This window comes from Symphalangus syndactylus, chromosome 15 (assembly GCF_028878055.3).
Source record: "Symphalangus syndactylus isolate Jambi chromosome 15, NHGRI_mSymSyn1-v2.1_pri, whole genome shotgun sequence".
Taxonomy (NCBI): domain Eukaryota; kingdom Metazoa; phylum Chordata; class Mammalia; order Primates; family Hylobatidae; genus Symphalangus; species Symphalangus syndactylus.
In genome coordinates, this window is record NC_072437.2 from 39165286 (window position 1) to 39182949 (window position 17664).

A 17664-nucleotide genomic window follows, 5' to 3' on the forward strand; every position below is an offset into this window, starting at 1 on the left:
ATTTTATCTATTTCTTCATTTATTTTAGTGTTTATTTTTAATTATTCTTTTTATCTCTTATATTTAAGGTGTTAACTTTAAGGCATTATTATATTTTCTCATAGTACTTATAATCTAGTTTATATTTTAAAATACTATATTTTGTTGCTTCTATTTATATTTTCATTTATCACCTCATTTCAATGCTTCTCTAATTCTTATTAATATTATTTTATTTTTGCCTTTCTGAATAATTTTATAATAATATTATTTTAACATTTTTCTTTTTGTTACAAAGCATTTATATTGAAATAGACTTCACTATTTTTTTATTTGATAATAACCATGAATGTTATTTGACTTGCTCTTTTCTTTTTCTTTCTCATTGTCAAGTCTAAAATAATAGACTTACATGGGCATTTAAAAGTTAAATGAATGGTAATATGACACATTTTGAAAACTATAGAATATATATCTATAAAATATGCCCACCATGTAAGTATAGATAGACCTTGTTTCTTTTTTCATTGTTTTATATCCAGTGTCTAAAATATAATTTATTTATAAATGGACTGACATTTACCAAAAAGGTTGTAAAGAAGGGGAATACTTTTTTCTTATTCTTTGTTATTGATCATACTAAAATGCCTATTAGTATATAAATGATAATTCACAAAATATGTGAATAATTGAATAATAGCAATATAGTGTTATTTCTAATAATGATGTGTAATTTTCAGATAAATCACATAAGCTTTATACCTCTCTACTTTTCAGAAATAAATTAGATTATATTACCTGGATATTTCAAATAGATGTTGTGGCTTAACTGTGTTGGTAAAGCATTTGTAAGAACAACATTATAACATTTGCAGAGTTATGTAAAATGAAAGTCTGGTGACATTTGACTAAATTTTGGGGGAAAATGTTTACTAAAAAGTTTAAATGTCTTAAACACTTGAATCATGCAATGCTTAATAAGTTTTGCTTCCAGAATCCGTTTCCTTTGTAGTTAACATTACATCATAGTAATATCTACCTCATTAATAGTCTATCCTTTATCTTTTCTATGCATTTAGAAATGTGTCAAGTTTTCCGCAGTTACATATAATTAGAGACAGAAACTTTAAATATAACAACTTAAACATGGGCCAAGTGACAGCTTGTTACAGAAACAAAATGTATCTGAAAATGCAAAGGAAAAAGAGAGCCAAAGGAGGGGAAAAAAAGCTAACATAGAACTCATTAGGAAATATTCCAGAAATGTGGATGTTGAGCAAAGTGAAATCTAAGATGCAGTTAATGAAAAGTAAACTGTTTTCTCCCTCTATCTCTCTCTGTCTCTCTCTCTCTCTCTGTCTAATTAAACAGCTTTATTGAAGTTTAATTGGCACACAATTGGCACATAGTTACAGTATAAAATGGGAAAAATGTGAATGAATAAGATCTAGTGTTGGCTAGCACAACAGGGTGACAATAGTCAAAATAATTTAATTGTACATTTAAAAATAACTGTGTAATTGCATTGTTTGCAACACAAAGGATAAATGCTTGAGGTGATGGATAAAAAATTGGAAAAGTCTTAACCTTAACATGTCTGAATCATTAATATAATCCAGATAATAAACCTATGCCTCTCTCAGAAGTTTACTACTCCTTTGTAATCTCCCTTCCCTCTCCTCCCTTTAGCTTGGGCTTTGACCTAGTGACTTGCTTCTAATGAATAGAATACAGCAAAAGTAATGATCATCTAACTTTTAACATCTGTGCTCAATAGTTGTAGTCTGCAAATATGAGTTGAGCTGTATTTACTTATTCAGGGTATTTATTATATACTATAGGTAATGTTTCTGTGATCTCCCCTTTCATTTTTTCATTGACTAAAATTCTTCTTTGGTTATAAAATACTTCCCTGAGGTTAGAAATTTTCTGGAATTACAAAATATAATAAAATTTGTTATTTTATTGATATTTGATTTAAAAACTATGCTTGCAGAAAAATATATGAGGCCAATATGTAATCTCATATTCTGCACATAATTCTATAAAAGATAATATTTGAATACAGAGAATGAAGAATTTATAATAATGAGCTTGAAATGGAAACTATTTCAGCCTCATTTTCAATATTGGTATCTTTTTTAACAACATTGGGTTAAGTAAAATAACTTATGTATACATATATAGAGAAATTTTATTACCTCAGTTAATCTTCAGCAAAGAATAAATACTTTTTTACTTGTAAATTTCTTTATAAATTAAATATTGTTTTAAGAATTTAGCCATTATAATAAGAAAATAATGTGAATGTAAATGCTCGATTTATGTTACATTTCCCTTATGGCTTTAAAAATTTCTCTGTCTCTATAGAAGGCAGGAAGTAGTTTATTTTATGAGACACATAAATACTAATGTAAAAAATTTGGTTTGGTGATGTCAGCAAGATGGCACAAAAGGATGTTTCAGGCTCCACTCCTCTTCAAAGAAAGTTCAGGCCAGGTGCAGTGGCTCATGCCTGTAATTCCAGCACTTTGGGAAGCCAAGGTGAGTGGATCATATGAGGTCAGGAGTTCAAGACCAGCCTGGCCAACATGGTGAAACCCATGTCTACTAAAAATACAAACATTAGTTGGCTGTGGTGGCACACACATGTGATTCCAACTACTCGGGAAGCTGAGGCAAAAGAATTGCTTGAAACCTGGAGATGGATGTTGCAGTGAGCCAAGATCACATCACTGCCCCCTAGCCCAGTGACAGGGTGAGACAAAGAAAGAAAGAGAGAAACAGAGAGAGAGGGGGAGAGAGAGAGAGAAAGAAAGAGAGAAAGAAAGAAAAGAAAGAAAGAAAAGTTCAACTAGCAACTATCTACGGACCAGAATATCTTTCTGAAAATTTCAATACTTGGAAACACACCTGAGCCACCCATATGATCCACAGAACTGAATAAAAATTGAAATTAGAAGGATAAAAAGACTGGTTTTAGTCCCATTGCACTGCCCCTTCCCTTCCCCCAAGTTAGCGTAATGCCAGATAGAAAGAATTTTCCAGAATTCACAGTTTCTACAGGGGGAAAAAAGCAAACTGGAAACAGTAACTCAACTTCCCTACTATTCTGAGATGCATTCCAGGGTTCCCAATCTGCTCTCACCTCACTAGGAGCACTGGTGTTAACGGCATGGCTAGACCAGTTGGGATTAGGTAGAAACAAAGAAGTGAGGCAGAGGTAATAGTGACCATGCACAGATCTTAATGGTGCCTATGCATTTCTGCCAATTGTGGCAGTTTTTCAGAGATATTAGGCAACATCATAGCTCACCGTCGAAGTAGAGCTAGTCACCTCCAGAAGCATGGCAGGAGGTGCAACGTTGCTTGAGTCACTAGATGGATGGTCCCCATGCCCAACCTCAAAGCACATCCCAAATGACTTTGGCCAAGTAGAAATGCCTGCCTCCACCCATTTTGAAGAAGTGTAGGGGCTAGAAATACTTGATTCAGGAAGTCAAGCAGTAGCTCCAGTCAGTCAAAAAGCCTGTTCTACAACCCCACCTAAGCAGGGAGACTCCCACCTGTGTGCATTTTAGAAAAACATAAGGTATAGATCTGTTTGACCCAGGAGGTCAAAAAGCTACTTGATTCAACCAAGAGCCCACCCCATGGCTTCACCTTGACAGGAAGGTGTTGCAGGAAGTCAGGGACCCCGAACGGAGGGACCGGCTGAAGCCATGGCAGAACGTGGATTGTGAAGATTTCATGGACATTTATTAGTTCCCCAAATTTTATAATTTCTTACGCCTGTCTTTACTGCAATCTCTGAACGTAAATTGTGAAGATTTCATGGACACTTATCACTTCCTCAATCAATACCCTTGTGGTTTCCTATGCCTGTCTTTAATCTCTTAATCCCATCATCTTCGTAAGCTGAGGAGGATGTATGTCGCCTCAGGATCCTGTGATGATTGCATTAACTGCACACATTGTTTGTAGAGCATGTGTGTTTGAACAATATGAAATCTGGGCACCTTGAAAAAAGAACAGGATAACAGCAATGTTCAGGGAACAAGAGAGATAACCTTAAACTCTGACTGCCGGTGAGCCGGGCGGAACAGAGCCATATTTCTCCTTTCAAAAGCAAATGGGAGAAATATCGCTGAATTCTTTTTCTCAGCAAGGAACATCCCTGAAAAAGAGGATGCGTTTCTGAGCGTAGGCCTCTACAATGGCCGCTTTGGGGGCGGCTGTCTTTATGGTCGAAGCTGTAGGGATGAAATAAGCCCCAGTCTCCCGTAGCACTCCCAGGCTTGTTAGGATGAGGAAATTCCCGCCTAATAAATTTTGGTCAGACTGGTTGTCTGCTCTCAAACCCTGTCTCCTGATAAGATGTTATCAATGACAATGCATGCCTGAAACTTCATTAGCAATTTTAATTTCGCCCCAGTCCTGTGGTCCTGTGATCTCGCCCTGCCTCTAATTGCCTTGTGATATTCTATTACCTTGTGAAGCACGTGATCTTTGTGACACTCACCCTATTCGTATACTCCCTCCCCTTTTGGAAATCACTAATAAAAACTTGCTGGTTTTGCGGCTTGTGGGGCATCACGGAACCTGCCAACGTGTGATGTCTCCCCTGGACACCCAGCTTTAAAATTTCTCTCTTTTGTACTCTGTCCCTTTATTTCTCAGACCGGCTGACACAGGGAAAATAGAAAAGAACCTACGTGACATATCGGGGGTAAATTTTGCCCGATAGCTGGCTGAATTTCCCCTGATAGGAAGGCAATTCTCAATTTTGCATTTTTAAAGAGCACAGACTCTAGTCCTGCCTATTCTGAGCAGCAACTCCACCTAAACTTGAATTTCAGTCTACAGTTCTGTACAACTATAGATCCCAGATAGTGGAATTGCCTGGCTGGGTAATACATTCTGTAACTGGTCTAACAAGCAACTTTTCACTACCCAGCCAGTAGCTTCATCTGATAGTAAAACCTAACCAGTGGACTCAGTGGAATGGAGACCAGCCAGCAGCTCTACCTGACATCAGAACCAATCAGTGACTTAGCCAACTAGAGAACCCACAAGCTTTGATGTTTCAAGATTGTCACTATCTGACCCCTTCAGAATCCCAGGTTGGTCCAAATCATGGTGTATCCCTGCCAAAAATAAACACCTGTAATGGCCAGAAGATAAGGCTGTCTCCTCAAATGTGCAGACAAATATGCAAGGATAAAAGGATTATGAAGAATCAAGGAATCATAACACCTCCAAAAGAAACAAATTTCCAATAATGGACCTTATGAAATGGATATCTATGAAATGACTGAAAAATTGCAATAATTTCCTTAAAGAAGTCTAGTGAACTACAAAAATATATAAATAGAAAATTAAAAGAATTTTAAAAAACAATAAATGACAAACCTAGAAATTTGACAAAGCAATAGAAACAATAAAAATAACCAGTGGAAATCCTAAAGATGAGGAATATAATGACCAAAATGATAAAGTCAATAGAACACTTCAACAGCAGACCTGATCAAGCAGTCAAAAAAATCAGGAATCTGGAAGACAGAACATTTGCAATTATCCAGTCAAAAGAGCAAAAGGACAAAAAAAGAGCAGAAAAGAAAAAGAATGAAGAAAGCCTTTGGAAATTATAGGCTATCAGGAGACTGACTCATTATATAATAGAAGTTTTAGAAGGTGAATAAAGAGAAAAAAACCCAGAAAACATATTAAAGAAATGATGACTAAAAACCGTCCTAACCTAGAGATAGATAACAGTATGCAGGCATAGAGAGTGCAGAGGTCTCCAGTGAAATTGAACCAAAAGAGAAATTTACCAAGACACACAGGAATCAAACTATTAAAAACAAACAAACAAAATTTAAGAGTGGCGAGAGATAGGAAACACATCACATACAAAGGTGTACTGTAATGACTATCAGCAGATTTCTTGGTAGAAACCCTGCAGGCTAAGAGAGAGTAGGATGATATAGTCAATGTGCTAAAGGAAAACTACTGTCAACAGAAAATACTTTACCCAGCAATAAATGCTGTCTTTCAGAAATGAAGGAGAAATAAAAACTTTCCCAGATAAATGAAAGCTAACACAGTCACTAGACCTGCTTCAGAGGAACTGCAAAAGGGAGTTCTTTAAGCTGAATAAAAGACTACTGGTTAATAACATGAAACAGGCCTGGTGCGGTGGCTCACGCCTGTAATCCCAGCACTTTGGGAGGCCGAGACGGGTGGATCACGAGGTCAGGAGATCGAGAGCATCCTGGCTAACACAGTGAAACCCCGTCTCTACTAAAAATACAAAAAAATTAGCTGGGCATGGTGGCGGGCGACTGTAGTCCCAGCTACTCGGGAGGCTGAGGTAGGAGAATGGTGTGAACCCCGGGGGGCAGAGCCTGCAGTGAGCCGAGATCACGCCACTGCACTCCAGCCTGGGCGACAGCGAGACTCTGTCTCAAAAAAAAAAAATAAATAAAATAAAATAAAAATAAAATAAAAAAATAACATGAAACGTATGAAAGCAGAAAAAGGGGAAAAGCTATGTGACAATGGCCTGGGCAATGATTTTTTCTGGATTTGACCCTGAAAGCACAGGCAACAAAAGCAAAAATAGGTAAATGGGATTATACCAGCCTAAAAAATCTTCTGAACAGCAAATGAAATAGTTAACAGTGTGAACTAACAACCTACAGACTGGGAGAAAATATTTGCAAGCCATACATCTGATAGGGAATTAATATCCAAAATATATAAGTAGTTTATGCAACTCAATAACAAAACTAAACCAAAGAAACAAGTAAAAGCAATTGAAAAATGGAAAAAAGACCAGAATAGACAGCTGTCAAAAGATGACATAAAAATGACCAACATATATGTGAAAAAATGCTCAACATTATTAATCCTTATGGAAGTGCATATTAAAACCACAATAAGATATTCTCTTACACCTGTCAGAATTACAAAATATAAAAATTGTTAGCTAGAATGTGGATAAAAGGAAACCCTGAACACTGTTCTTGGAAATGTAAACTAATACAGTCATTATAGAAAAATGTACAGAGATTTCTGAAACACTAAAAATACAATTATCATATGATCCAGCAATCCTACTTCTAAATATTTACCTAAAACAAAGTCAATTTGTGAAAGAGATGTGTGCACTTCCATGTTCATTGCACCACTATTCACAATAGTCACGTTATGGAGTCAACTTATGTATCCATCAATTGATGAACACTTAAAGAAAAGGTGGTAAAGGTACTTAATGGAATACTAGGCAGCCTTAAAAAAGAAGAAATTCTGTCATTTGCGACCCCGTATATGAAATTTTAGAGTATTATGCTAAGTGAAACAAGCCAGGCAAAGAAAGACAAATACCTTATGTTTTCATTACAGGTGGAATCCAAAACAATCAAACTCATAGAAGCGAAGAATAGAATGCGGGTTACAGAGATTGGGAGCTGATGGTAATGGGGATGTAAGGACCACAGTGTACAAAATCTCAGGAGGAATACGTTTTAAAATGAGATGATTTTCAGAATATGGTGAATAAAGTTGGTAATAGTATATTGTACATTGAAAAATTGCTAAGGAAGTAATTTTAAGTATTCTTACAAAAAGAAAACATTTGAGGTGATGGATACATTAATTAACTTGATTTAATCATTCTATATTGTATTCATAAACCATAACAACACTTTGTACTATAAAAAATGATGTAATTACAAATTGTCAATTTTTTTTGATACAGGATCTCAACCTGTTGCCCAGGCCACAGTGCATTGGCATGCTCACAGCTCACTGCAACCTCGACCTCCCAAGCTCAGGTAATCCTCCCAAGTAGCTGAGAGGGTGTACAGGGGCATGCCACCATGCGCAGCTAATTTTTTATTTTATGTAGAGTCAAGGTCTTGCAATATTGCCCAGACTGATCGCAGACTCCTGGGCTCAAGTGATCTGCTGGCCTCAGCCTCCCAAAGTGCTGGGATTGCAGCCACAATGCACTGCACCCAGCTTCGATTTATAATAAACATAAAAATTCATTAATATTCAAAGCTATGGTTACAAAATGTAATTCTTTATTAAAGTTTGTAAATGTGCCTTCATATCAATCCTACATGCATTTCAATAAACATGAAAAACATAACAAAGGTAAACAAATGCTTGTGATGTACTTGAGGCTGATATTATTAAAAATAGAACAAATGCATTCTCTTTTGCCTAAAAGGGATTTTTTCTTGTGGTTATGCCACAAGATTGATTTATTTGATGGTTTGGTCCTCTGATGACTAAGAATTCTGAGGTCAAATCTTAAAGTAGACTTCAGTTCTTGATACAACTTTGACAGATGAGGCAATCACAGAAATTACGCTTTTTGGTTTTATGAATTATTTCATTTTTTACTAACTCCTTGACTTCTGTTAGAGACACTGAATTCATTAGTGGCTATATCAGTCCCAGAAGATACCACTTGTAGAGACTGTATTTGTGTTTTCAATATCTATTTTTCCTGCTGTCTATAATCAGAGAACCCCAGATTTTTAGCTAGCTGCAAGATGATCTGGAGTAGTTTATATTTCTCTGTTTTCTTTGATAATAGATGATTTTTGATTAAATTGTAGTCTCGATAAGATGTGAGTAGCATAGCCAAGGCAAACACAGACATTTCAGATAACAATCAAACTTACATGAATATATATATATGTATATATTTGTGTGTATGTGTGTGTATATATATGTATGTATATATATGTATGTGTATATATATATTCACACACACATACATTTAGTGTATTTCCCAATACTTTAAATATAATTATGTTCCACTATTGCATAATATATATTTATGCTAAAATATTTGTTTATATGAAGTTCAAATTTAACTGAGCATCCAGTATTTTTATTTGCTAAATCTGGCAGCCTTATATGTGAAGAACAATGATATATACAACTTTTATGCCATTTCCATCAAGGAAACAGAGCACCTTTTTTCCCTTTTTTAAATTCGGGTGCCTAGAAAATGATCAGTATAGCTGCATTTTGCAAAATCCATCTGTGGACATCACACTAAAACGATGAAGCAATAAGACAGAAGGAGCCAAAGTATTATATTACATTTTGGAACAGAGCTTGCTGACAAACCTTAAAAAGGCTATTACAGGTTAAATTTAGGCTACTACATTGGAGTAAATAAATTTCAGGTAAGTAAAATAAATTACTTTTTAGGTCACTGTCAAAGTTTGGTCTCTATTATGTATTGCAGTTAGATCCTATTACAAGAATGTACCGTAGGAAAAGTCATCCAGATCATAAGTAATTAGTCCTACATCATTTTTTTCCCTTTCTCACTCTTTCTCCTTCATCTGATAATTTGAGGTAAATTATACTGTTTGTCTCAACTGCTAATTGCCTAATTATGATTAATTTCTTGCCTTCTATGTTCATTTATTGGCCTTAATAAACTGAAAGCAATTTAAACTGTGTCTTGCCCTGAAGGCCTGCTATCATAATTATTTAGGTACACAAATGGCTGAATATTTGATAAGGATATTTCAGAATAATAAAATAGATTTTATGCTAGGAGAGGTTTTATTAACACAGGTGTGCTCCTGATATTCTCAAACCGTATCTTTCAATTTCAGTTGTTTGGATATATCTTTCCATGGTACAATAAAATGTTTTATTTAAAAAAGTATCCTTCCATTTAGAATAGCTAGAGCCTAGTAACAAATTATTTTTAAAATCCGAGAGTGTCATATTAATAGCTAGTGGTCTTAGAAAGCACTCCTCTTGTGTTTGAAGGGATGAGATATAGGCTGCAAAGAGGAAGTAATTTACTCCATGTAAGGATCATTATAACATGATTTATCTAAACTGTATCCCTGTCTAGTTAATTTCTACCTGTAGTTTATACCTCATGGTATTCACAGAGACTCATGTTAGGACAGGTTTCTAGTATTCTGGTCATGCACTAAAGAGGACTGATTTACTTCTCCACATTTCCCAGCTGTTACCTCCACTTATTTTAACTTGAGATCATTGCTTTTCTTCTTTCCTTTTTTCAAGATTTAACTAAGATGGAATAAAATATTCTAGTCCCAGCATCCATGTCTCAATACCATTGGCCCATTGGGTTTTGGGATAATAAAGGTTAAATAAAATTATTTGATTTGTCAAATTTTAGATTTAATTGTCACATGTCATAACCTAAGTAAATGGGCATAAAAGAAAAATAATGTCTAGTTAAGCTTAGGGAACAGTATTGAATATCACACAGATTTAAAAGCAATATAACAATACAAAACTTCTCATATTTCCTTCCAATTATTTCTCCTCCCAACAGAACATATTAACTTCTAGTATGTAAACCCCTAAATGCATGTGATAGGAGAAAAAGAATATTTATGGCCTATGAAAGGAAAGGCAGGATAATTTAGCTTAGTGCAGTCTCTTTCTTCAATTGTTCTGGGAAGCCCTTCAGAATGTTCTGTTTTGAAATTCCGGGATCTTATTTATACAGCATTTACCTATACATACTAGATTATCTGTGCTTAAGGATGCAAATTTTGTTCTTGTGATATCCCAGCAGGTCAAATGTCTTAAATAGAGCAGGTAAAGAAAGAAAACAAAATCTTACGTCATTTGAAGGCTGTAATCTCCAGGTGGTGTTATCTGGATAATCGTAATCAATAGATAGAGAAATACCTACCAGTCAGTTCTTAGACTGCTGAGTGCATAAGAAGTTTAATCTTGGAGGAAGATAAATTACATGGACGTGCGTGTGTGCACACACACATACACAAACACACACACACACATATATATATATAACTTATATGTATATATTTCTTACTTTCTGCAGAACAAATGACTGGCTTATCTCATATTTTTTCTATCCCAACTTTGAAGTCATCTATTTCACAAAAGTTCCCCTATTTCTTTTCATGAGAAATATTACCTAGAAATTAAGACCTGGGTACTATAGCTGTTCATCCCTAATGGAATATCATTGTTTCTAGGTTATTTCAGCAGACAGAACAGGAACAATGGCAATTTCACATGCTTCAACTTTTAAAATCTTTTAAATCATAAATTTATATAAATTGTTCTAATCCTACTGCAAGGCAGCAGGGTTCTTCCTTGCTTTTCCTCATGGAACATTTTTTCAACACAAAAAAATTCTGGAATCCCACACTATAAATACATATTTTTTTTCTATTAGCCTAGTCTTACAATACACACAAATAGCTTCAGAATTTCTAAAACCCTCTAAATAGTAATGTATGTATGTGTGTGTGTATATATATATACACACACACATATATACACACACATATATATATGTATATCACACTGCCAATTTGAGATAAGTGAAACAAAAATTGTGAGTGGCAAGAAATTTTGTATTATCAAATGACTGCATGATGTTTTTGGCTGTTCTTTCCTAATCTTTCAGTTCACTTTTCAGAATTCTTTTAGAGGTCCGAATATTTATTTTATTTTCCTGCTTCTAATTGTCAAAGAATTTAACAGACAAAAAATAAAAAGTACATAAACTAGCATGTAATTTCTGTATTGGTCCATTCTCACACTGCTATAAAGAACTGACTGAGACTGGGTAATTTATGAAGAAAAGAGGTTTGACTCACAATTCCACAGGCTGTCCAGGAAGCATGGCTAGGAGGCCTCAGGAAACTAGCAATCATGGCACAAGGTTAAGGTGAAGCAAGTATATCCTACCATGGTGGAGGAGGAGGGAGATAGCGGGGAGGTGCCACACATTTTTAAATGATCAGATTGCGTGAGAACTTACTATTACAAGAACAGAAAGGAGGGAATCCACCCCATGATTCAATCGCTTTCCACCAGGCCCCTTCTCCAATTAGACATGAGATTTGTGTGGGGACACGAGTCCAAACCAAATCAATTTTAATCTTACATTTCATATCTACTTTTATACACTCTCCCATTTCATCTTACCATTTGGCTGTGTCATGTTTGTCAGTATTATCTACAAAGGCCCTATTTTTCACTAGAGTTTTTATTTAGAATATATGTTTTTTAAAAATTATATTTGACTTCAGAATTAAAAGCTACTCAATAATTAAAGCTAATATTTATTGGGGTCCTATAATGGCCCATTACGAATTTCTCCTTTGTGGCAGCAATATTGGCTTGATCAATATTGAATAATAAGATTGATGTGCTATAAGAGCTTTCACTCAAAATTTCTTGGCAAGTGGCAGTTAAAAATACCAGAACAACTTATTTGAATTGTTACATAATTGACATTGTTACACATTATTTTATATAAAATGTGATTTGGTCATAATGACATCTTGATTCACACTTGTTTGTAAGTCCATACCATGCATAATTTCCAAAACTAACAGATTTTAAAAGATCGTGTTTTATCACATGTTTTAATTCATTGGGAATATGAAATAATAGTCATTTTACAAAGCCTCCATACTGGGGTAGATGGATGAGCAGTCAATCCAATGAGATCAACATTGTAATGCCACTTGAAAAAACATATTGGCCTTGTTGATAAATACCATTATATTAGTGATTGAAGGTAAATAATGAATTAAATATAATTCATTATTTGAAAAAACTATTATTACAATTGCTTATTTTATTTAATTTCAATAAACCTCCCAAAACAACCAAGTAGTTACAGTTTGCTTACTTAGCTTTCCAATCTTCTTTTTGATTATTATCATTTTTTAACTTGTGACTTGTTTATTTCTGAAATTTTCCATTTGATCTTTTTGGACTACAGATGACAGCAAGTAACAAACAACAAAAAGCAACACCAAGCAAAAGGGAGTACCCCTGTATACGAATGGGTACACAGTTTAATACCAATTACTAAATAGATTGCATTAGAAGCAGGTGAAAAAACTTATGTTATCTATTGGGAGAAAAAAAAAAACTTCATACCTCTATATTAACCACTAAGCTATTTAGTCAACCTTTTTCATGTAACACACTATAAATTTCTTTGTAAGTAACACAGACCCCCTTCTCTCACTGAAACTTTTTGCTATTTTCAGCTCTCAATCATTGTTCCCCCCTTTCTTCAGCCTATTTTTGCTTTCACCATGCCTTCTTCATTGAACTTAATAATTTCTAGCTTTTTATTTAAAGTGAGAGAAGTATGATTATTCCTTTCACTTAAAAACAATTGTAGCATTATAAACTGGCTGATTTTCAATATTTTTGTGTCTTGGGAAATAGGAAGGCCCAAGAAGAGAGAGAAAAATGAGGAAAAGTGGGTTGATGAAACAGTCAGAATACACACATTTATCAATTAAGTTAGCCATCTTATTGGGTGCAGTTTGTGGCACCCTTAGACAATACAAAGGTAACATCAAAGATTACCAATAACAGATACAATATTATATAACAAAAATATAATGATAATGAAAAAGTTTGTAACATTGCAGGAATAACCAAAATGTTGCAATGATTCTTGAAATAAGCACATGCTATTGCAAAAATCCTGCCCATAGATTTGCTTGATAGGGTTTTCACAAACCTGCAATGTATAAAAAACACAATGTGTGTGAAGCATACTAAAGCAAAGCAAAATAAAGTAAGGTAAACTTTTGTTTGATTTTTTTTGTCCAAAACATATATGGGAAAAATCAAGATAACAATGATTGCAGGATTTTTCTTTGCATGAGAAAGAACTTATCAGCTTTGCTACCAAAATAATTATATTATTGTCACAGGATCCTTGGAATGTTGCTGTGCCAGCCAGAAACCTCTGTGGCCAGTGGTGCCTTTGCCTGAGTTTCACTCAGGTTTGCTGGGCTCATTCTACTCACTTGTCCTGGCAGGCTGCCACTACCAGCCTGGGTCCCATGCCTGCCAAGGGTGAGCCAGGCCTGGAGGGCCGAGGGGTGTGTGAGCGAGCATAGGGTTTGGCCACTGTGTACAGCCAGGCACACCAGTTGTGGTAGGGTGGGCAGCTCCTGGCACCGACTTGGGTGTTGGCTCCCTGCAAGGCTGCAGCTGGACTATGCATACCACAAGCATCTTCCACGGCTGGCACTAGGGAAGGCAGTGGTGCCTGGAAGCTTGGAGATACCAGGAACCACAGAGCCCCAAAGAGGGTGTCACAGCAGTGGCTTGGGAAACTCCTAGGTCTGGGTTCCCTGAAGAGCCACAGGTCTTCTCTCCTTTTTTATCTCCTTCTAGTTGCCTGCAATGTGATGAGCAAGGAGTGTGTTTCAGGCCTGTTTGTGTTGCAGCTCTTTTAGCCCCAGCATTTAGTGGGTCCTGAGTTCTTGTCTTGCATCCAAGAAGAATGAGGTACATGGGCAAGTGGAGGTAAGCAAGGCAAAGAGGAGCTTTATTGAGTGATAGAACAATTCAGAGGAGACCCACATTGGGTAGCTCCTCTGTGCAGGCAGGGTGTCCTGACAAGTGTTCAGCTCTCAGCAGAGAGGAGGCTCTGGATTGGGTAGCTTCTCTCCATAGGCAGGTCATCCCATTGAGCATTCAGCTCTCAGCAGAGAGGAGATCCTGGAGTGGGTAGCTCCTCTCCACAACTGGATATCCCATCGTCTCAAGCCTAGCTGAATCCGGGGCTTTTATGAGCCTCAGAGTATAGGAGGTGAGCACTGATTGGTCTATGAGCAGCCATGGGTGGGCCTGAAAAAAGAACCAAAGTTCCCATTATGGTCTGTGGGACTGACAGCCCAGGCCAAAGGCTTCAGGCCCTCCCCAGCTTGAAGGTTGAACTTCACCAGGGTCCCACCCCAGTCCATCCAGGAGCCTGTCTGCCTCCTGCTGCCATTCATGCTGCCCAGGCTGTTCATGCCAAGGGGCACCTGTAGGCCAGTGCTGAGCTGCCTTCAGGTTCCCCTCATCCTCCCTCCTGTGCTCATTGAAACCCAAAGTCTGGAGGGAGCTGAGATGGCAGGGGCCTAGTGTGTCAGTACTGCTTGAGCATGTGCAGCCTGGGCTCAGCCCCAACCTTGTTCCAAGAGCAGAGAGGGCACTGCAAGCTGAAAGAGGCCAGGCAGTGGGAACAGGCACTTCCAAGCCTGTGCAGGAAGGTGGGGCGTACCGGGACCCCCGAGAGTGCAGAGATTCCTGTGTCTGCAGCTGCAGCCTGGATGGCTGCAGCTGTGCCTGGGAAGGCAGATCTCCTGCCTGCTCCTGGCCCCCAGGAACACAGGGAGGCCTGGGTCCACAGCCATAACATGGGTGGCTACAGCTGTGCCCAGGAAGGCAGGGCTCCTATCTGGTCCTGGCTCCTGCTGGCTACACAAGGTGTGGAGCCAAGCCTGAGCCTGCCCCATTGCAACCAGCATCTTGGCAGTGGCTGATCCAGGTGGGTCACTCTTGCCATCGTTATTTCACTTACATTAAATACCATAGCCATAAACAATAATAAACACTTCAATTTTCTCTACTTTCAGTTTCTTAGATCACACTCTTATTATCTTTTACTAAATAATAGTGTTAAGTCCTCAGAGGTAGCTTATGTACACCCCTCCACTTCGAATCATCTTCGAATTCTTTTAATTTCTTGGTTGATTACTTATCGTCATTTTCCACAGTGCCTATATGTTTAAACTGGGGGCCCAATTGTGCTATGATTGTTCACACACATGTATTGTGGATACTATTAATATCTATGAGATATCAGAGTTTATTACCTTTAGGATCAAAGTTACACACTGCATACAAAGTTGTCTCTTTCTAAGGATACGTGCAAAAAGTAAAGAGTAATTAATATATAATTTACATGATTGAATCAAGCCATGTCTACATAATGCTATGTATATTGTAAGAGTAAAATTTTAGCAGATATTTTGATAAAGAGAAATATTAGCAGAATTGTGGATTTTAGCTTTTTAGGGGGTTGACATAATTTTTTAAATAAACATCTGTGATATTTGTGCTGGGATGCAATTGAGAGTTTGACTTTTTCAGTTTTATTATGATTTTGTAATTTTTTAGGTGAGTGTAGATTAGAGCTCAGTACAGGGGGGCCAACATTGGAGGCAAGACATTCCTGAATATTCTATCCAATGTTGTCTTATTCTAATCAGGCTTCTATAAAAAATAACATAAACTGGGTACTTTATAAACAACAGCAATTTATTTCTCACAGTTCTGGAGGCAGGGATTTCCAAGGTTGAGATGTCTTCAGACTCAAGGTCTAGTGAGGGCGCAATTTCAGTTTATATACACTGTCTTCTTGCTGAGTCTTTGCACAGTAAAAAGGGCAAAGCAGTTCTCTAGGATCCCTTTTTATCAGAGTCACTAATCTCATCGATGAGGGTTCCACTCTCACGACCTAAACTCTTCCCAAAGTCGTCATTTCCTTACACCATCACCTCGGGGGTTAGAATTTAACGTTTGATTTTTCAGGAGACACAATCATTCAAACCAGCAAATATTATACAAATCATTAGGTTTTCCTAGTTTGACTGATAGAAATAGGCATTTTCTCCAGTTTATATGAACACTGGACATTGTTAATATTTTTAGATTTATTTGTTTGTTTATTGTTTTTACTTAGTTTCTACCAAGTAACTCTTCAAACATTTGTGTTGATCAGTATTCAAACCCCTTTTAGATATGCTGGGTTATCTCTTTGTGAAGTCTCTCCAGTATTTTGTGTTGTAATTTTTAACTTTTTCTCACTGAACTTTCAGCTCTGTCTCCTCAATTTATTTTTACTCAAAGAAGCAATGTATATCAAGAAAACATTTCTTCTGCTAGAATAAATAAATGGTAATTCAAATATTGGCATCAGATTTTCAGCTATGCATTTAAGTCAATTCATGTTTGCTTTGAGATTGAAAAACTTTTATCATGAACAGTATTAAAACTTTTTCAGGGGAAATAAAGATGTAAGCGCTTATGCATAACCATTCAGTGATAAAACTTTTATTGAATGTCTTCAATCAAAAACATAGTAAAAAAGAATAGGTCAGCTTTTTAAAAGTTAAATAATTATAGCTGGAAAACATTTAAAACTATTTCTAAACCTCATATTTTTAACTTGCTGTGTTGGCATTGTTTGTTCAATTGTTGTTTTGTTTTTATAAATTCAATAGTTAATGCAGGCAGCAAATGTAACAAGGAATTCCATTTTATGAACAAAGAAAGTAGGTTTATTTTATCTTCTCTGGCCAGCCTAAATGTTCGTGAGCTCTGTAGATATTTAGCTAACAATAGATTCATATCCAGAAAAGCACTTTTGAAACTTTTAGAAAAACATAAAATTGCCTCTTGCTGTGTTTTATTCCATTTTATATTTTAACCATACACTCTCACCATCTAATGGAATAATAAGTAGAAGTATATATGTGTGTGTGTGTGTGTGTGTGTGTGTGTGTGTGATTTTGGTTATATACATAAACATGCATATGAGTAATTTACATGTTTTATAATGTTATAAAGATGTTGGTAAATAGGCAAGAATTGTGAGAATTTCCTATTTCTTCAACTTCCCATATCTTTATAACAAAGATAGTCTGCCCATTGACGTGTATTTTGTGAAGACTAATGAGTAATTATATGCTGAGCATTATAAAGGATGATAAAGACTTTAAGGCTGTAACTGATGCATCCCAATAGATCATTTTCAAACTGGGAAACACAGTTCCACAATAACTTTCACTATATGGTATTGTATGTGTT